This window comes from Cylas formicarius, unplaced genomic scaffold (genome assembly GCF_029955315.1).
Source record: "Cylas formicarius isolate icCylForm1 unplaced genomic scaffold, icCylForm1.1 PGA_scaffold_25__1_contigs__length_1324815, whole genome shotgun sequence".
Taxonomy (NCBI): Eukaryota; Metazoa; Arthropoda; class Insecta; order Coleoptera; family Brentidae; genus Cylas; species Cylas formicarius.
The window spans coordinates 657,450-663,685 of record NW_026844294.1 but is presented as its reverse complement, the minus strand read 5'-3'; positions in this window follow the sequence as shown (position 1 = coordinate 663,685).

Sequence of the window (6,236 nt, the reverse complement as noted above, 5' to 3'; positions counted from 1 at the left end):
AAAAGAATGGAATTAATTTTAATTAATTAATTTACAATGTCAAATATTAATTACGGTCTATAGTATGAATATAGTAAAAACTTACTTGATATTTGTATTGATTTATCCAATCGATATTTTTCCCGGGAGACAATCTTCTTGAATCGGTGAAAACAGTTCTGGCAAATTCGTTGTGATAATCTCTTTAGGAATTATCGGCAATTGTCTCTTTGAAGTTTTACTAGGTATCTTCACTCACATTCGATGAAAACTATCTAATCCGAATCAGAATGATTCTTCATAATGAACCATTTTGTTGTTGAATTGTATGAAATTTTGTTCCGTATTTTCACTTTTCCATCATCCTTGTTTTTTTTTTTTTCGTAAATTCTTAACTCCTATAATCGCCGGAGACAAAACGAAAATAAATTGGAGGCTATGGAAAATAATGTCCCATAAAAATAATAGATTCTATATTAAATACCTGTTATTAGTAAAATGTATTTACTTGTTTTGAAAATAAATCCATCCGATGTATTCTTCACGCGATCGATGACGATATTCCAAAACCTTGAAAATTGTCGACATCTATTTATCTTGACACATTTAACGTTTCTCTTTGACGTTTGACTGTGATTTTATCTACCGTAGTTTCAAATTTGGAAGGGCATTGCAGAACCCTATTGAATAATTTCACAACTATTAATGACGTTACAAATTTAATATTGAAATTGAAATATTTTATTTCCATTGTTAATTTCACGAATTAGGTGATTATATGCGATGGAATATTAGAAAAGCATTATAACTTTTGTTAATTTCGTCGGGACGCTTAAATATAGTTATGCGAAAATGTCGGAAAATGTATTTAAAAACAATCCGCAATCGTCCGCGTTATTATCGTTTATTTTACCTTTTTCTTAATTATTATACTTTGGAAAGGAAAGTAATTTATGCAGTAGTAAATATTTTTGATATCACATTTAGAAGTTTCTCTATTAAATAAAGGATATTTTGTTTTTTACAGATTTCTTTTATTTCGTTTCTGATCATCACTGTACTTTCTTAAAGAAGTAAAAAGGAATCTGTAATTAATTCTGAATTCGTTTCATAGATGGCGTGAACTTGGGCTTTGTATTTCTTTTCTTTTAGCTCGAAAATTATTAAAACTACATCAAAAATAATTATTGATTTAGTAGTATTGAATACCAGTCGTAATGTGTTATATATAATGAATATGAAAAACCTACTTGTTAAATTAAAATTTGTTCTTCTAAATGATGTTTTTCTTGGATAACTCGACGAATTCTTACAAAGTTCCGATGATCATTTATTCAATGACATTATTTTCCTTTTGTTCTGATAATTGGTGAATGATATTCTTCAAAATAAAATTGTCGGTGGTGATTCGTTGTCCATCTGAAAGTATATATAATATTTAAATTTTCATGGAGAAAAATATAAAAATTTGAATTTAAAAAGAAATATTAGGAAATTAAAATTTATAAAACTTGAATGATTTTTAAAAAATGCAAACATAATTTAAACACTAATTTTTCGTATCAAAAACTATGATGTAAATATTAAAAGAGAATTAAAATTAGTTTGATGAAAATGATTTAAAATATATAATCAACTTCATAAAAATATTACGTAGATTATTGATTGTGTAATATCAAACTGTATTCATAATTTACAGTATGAGTTTATTAAAAACTTACTTGTTATGTTTTATTATTTCTCTTTGTATAGGTGATATGGATCCTTGTAGAGTTGTGATGGTAACCTTTTCAATAAAATTGTTAGCAGATCCTTGTTCAATAACTAATTGACGGCATTCTTTATACGGAAATCGTGAATGATGATTTGTTTCTTACCTGTAAGATTATAATATTAAAAAAAATGTACATCAAAAAAATATTTATTAAAAAGGTGCAATTATCTTGGATTGTGTAATTAACTTGAAAAAATTGTATGAAACGTTATTTTTGTAGTATCAAGTTTTAAACATGATTTATAATATGGACATGACAAAAATTTACCTTACCTTAGGTAAAGAAAAAAAGGCAGATTTCATAAGTTTGCTCTTATAATTAAATAATAAACAACTTTCTTAGTTACTAGAACTCACATAAATTGATATATTTATAATCACAGCAACATAAAACAAAAATCAAAGTAAAATTATTTTTCAGTTTCATTTTCAATTGCCTCATCTTCAATATTTTCACACTCATTTTTATTTTTAAAATCATACATGTTTTTGTTGAATTTCTTCATGTGCTTTTCTGTAGCTTCAAATGAATAGCAATCAGTTATTTCGGATTTAGTGTGTAATACTCCTTTAATAGTTGTAGTCGATATTCTATTGCGTAATTTGGTTTTCATAATATTTATAGTAAAAAATAACCTTTCCACGGCGGCGCTGCTATGTGGTAGGCACAAAAGCTTTTTTACCAATTCACACAATATAGGGAATGTTTGAGATTCGTCTCCATTTCTTAATTCTTGTACATGTTTCCAAAAGTCGATAATATCGAGAGTTTTGTTTTGGTCGAAAGAAAAATCGACATTTCTTAACATTCGCCATTCTCTATCTAGTTCCATTATATTATTTGAACAAATCTTTGGGAAGAAATAATGTAAATCTGCAATGGAAGGGAATTTTTTTTTATTTCAGGATCCAGAATTGCTTTAGGATTTAGCATCTTCAGACTTTTTAATGCTTGACGGTCTTTGTCGTCAAAAGGAAACCTTTCTGTTTTGCAGCCTCGATATAACACTTTAAGTAGAAATTTTTCAGCTGTTCTTCCTCTACTTCTCCTACTTCTCTCTTTCTTCTGATCAAATTTGGCATCATTCCACCAACGTATATATGTTGCATCGGTAAATGTTTCTGCTCACTCGAGAAGTCAAGGTTTAATATTTTAGTTTCTTTTGCGTATAAAATATTTTGTGCTTCATTTTTTTCTTGTTCAGTGAGATTCAAATATTCAGCTTCTACAAAGCATTCCAAGATCGTTGTGTATGCGGTCAGTATTTTGTCGTATAGTAAATATAATTTCGGAGTCTCGGATTGCATTTCTTTATTGAGATCGTTAAATATAGGTAATGCAAATTTCAAAAAATCCAGGTACAATTCAGTTGTCGGTTCGAGAGCCTTGGAGAGAATTTATTGCACAGAAAGTAATATATCTACATGAACTGCAGCTTGAAAATACAATTTGAGAGCTGGTAATTGTTCTAGAAGCCTATTTACTACCTCCATAAGCGACAACCATCTGGTTTTTCTAGGGTGGAGTAATTTGTGTGGTTTAATATTTGTGAATGCTTGAAATATTTTGAAATCTCCAATACGTTTTGGAGAATTTTGTACATGATTATATACGTCTCTACAGAAATCTTTCACGCCTGTTGAGTCGTTTAATGTTACAACTCTAAATTCGTAGCTTAATTTCTTGTGATTTTTTGAGTAGAAATCAAACACACACGTGTTGACATTGCGAGATTTTATTCTTGACTATATATGGGCATGGACCCGGGTCGAACACAGAACACAAAATTAGACAGTTCATCTCAGCTGTGATGCTGCGGTGTCGGTTGTATGCGACGTTGCCAGAACGTGCGATTTGTGCCTAACATGCCGGCCGCCTTGACAGCCGCTAGGCTTCAACGGATGTTTGATTGTCATCATTCGGAAGGAGACAAAGTTTGACTGCTGGTCGCTTTACAGTTGTGGATGGTGTCTTTACAGTTGCTGCACGAACTATTCCGTCACTTCCTGGATGAACATCTTGTACGATTCCAAGCTTCCATTTCAATGGGGGCAAATCGTCCTCCTTGATGATAACCAAGGAACCTGGCTTTAGCAATTTCGGATAGCATTTAGTCCAATTCTGCCTTTGCTGCAGTTCCGATATAAATTCGTTGGACCAACGCTTCCAGAAGTGTTGTACTAGACGTTGACATCTTTGAAACTTCGATAAACGGTTTTCTGGTATTGGTGTGAAGTCCGATTCGGGAATTTTTGTCAGCCTTTCTCCAATCAGGAAGTGCGAAGTTGTCAAGGCTTGAGGATCATTGGGGAGAGCAGTTAATGGCCGGGAATTTAAATAAGCTTCAATTTGGCATAAAATCGTTGAAAATTCTTCATAGGCTAAAGGTGTGTCCTTTAACACTCGTTTTAAATGGTGTTTTGTTGAACGAACTCCAGCCTCCCAGAGGCCACCGAAATGAGGTGCTTTGGGGGGAATAAAATGCCAGGTAGTTCCGTTAACACTTAATTGTCTTTGAATTTCGTCTTGATTTTTAATGATTAATTTTTCTAATTCATTTTTTGCTCCTACAAAATTAGTGCCATGATCAGAAAATAATTGAGAGCTTATACCACGGCGTGAAAGAAATGTTTGCATGGCAGCAAGAAAACAGTTAGTTGACAATTCTGTAACCAGTTCTGGGTGGATTGCCTTTGTGGACAAACAGACAAATAAGCAAATCCAAGATTTAATTACCTTGAAATTTTTGGTTGTTCTGTCCTTTAACAAAAATGGACCACGATAATCTACGCCACTGTTTTGAAAAGGCCTGCTTGGTGTTAAACGAACTTGCTTGAACTTGTTGGAATTGGATTACTTCGAAAGCATTGAATACATTCTCGTGTTACCCTCTTTACAATGTTTTTTCCGGAAATGAGCCAAAATCTGCCGCGAAATGATGCTAGTACTGTTTGCGCACCAGTATGTAACAATCTGCGATGTTCATACATTGCGATAAGTTTTGTTAGGTGATGATTGGATGGCAGAATTGCGGAGTATTTTTTGTCGGAGTTGAAATTGGAATCCTTTAATCTCCCGCCGCCTCTTAAAGTGCCGAATGAATCCAAAAAAGGACTGAGTTTTATCAGTTTGCTACTTGCTTTAATTTGTCTTGATTTGGAAAGATCCTTAATCGCAGCTGCAAATTCTTGATATTGTAACAATTAATGAGTGTCATTAACGCATTGTTTAATTCAGCTGTTGAAAGAGATGCGTAATTTCGTTGATTTTGGGGAAGACGACAATTCTGAATGAATCTTAGCCAATAACAAGTTATTCTCTGTAATTTTGTTAAATCTGCGTATTTATTGATTAAATCAAAATTGTTTGCAGTTGAAACAAGGGTGAATGATCTAGTAACTCGTTTTTCAGGTACGTCTGAATCTGAATCTGTATTTGTCGTAAAAATGGGCCACCCTTCGGTCGGTTTAGATAGCCAGTTTGGTTCCATTGAACCATAATTTATTTTTGAGAAAATCGATTGGACTTAATCCTCTAGATAGAAGATCAGCTGGATTTTCTTGAGTATTGACGTACTGCCATGAATTAGTTTCAGTCAAGTTTTGAATTTGGGTGACTCTGTTTGAGACGATTATTTTCCACTGATGTTGCGAGCCTTTAATCCAAGCAAGAGTGATTGTTGAATCACACCAGTAGTAGCATTCGTCAAAATTTATGTTCAGAGCCCGTTTTGCTTTGTCAACGAGTTCTGCTAACAGTAAAGCTCCACATAATTCGAGACGAGGAATGGTAATAGTTTTAAGGGATTTTGCACAAAGCAACTGAGTGCAATAATTTTCAAAATTGTCTAGACATCTTATGTAAATGCAGGCTCCATACGCGATCTCACTGGCATTAGAAAAACCGTGAATTTCAATGGAAACTGAATGGGGCGAAAAAACTAGTCTTTGAACCTTAAGTTTATTTAAAAGGTGAAGTTGATCTTGAAGCTGTTTCCATTTTGTAAATAAATCAAGTGGTATGGACTCATCCCAGTCGATTTTGCATTGCCACAATTTTTGAATAATGACTTTAGTGACTATAACAACAGGTGCTAAAAGACCAAGTGGGTCATAGATGAGTGCAATACAAGATAAAATACCACGTTTAGTTGAAGGATGATATGTGAATGTGTTAATGGAAAAACGTAAAATATCTTGTCGCGAATCCCACAATAGACCGAGAGTTTTATTTTGTGAGTCTCCAATTGAAGGAAATTCCATTGGAGCAGAATTTTCCATTATTTCCATTTTGTTTGACATAAGTTTTCTAAGTTCGAAGCCACCTTGTTTGAGTATGTCAATTATTTGATTTTTGAGTTCAATGACTTCTTCAATAGAATCTCCGCCGGTAAAAAGGTCATCAGCATAGAAATCTGAGGAAATGATCGAACTTGCCTTTGGATGTAATTGGGAATTGAGTTTTGACAATTCGAATCTTCAC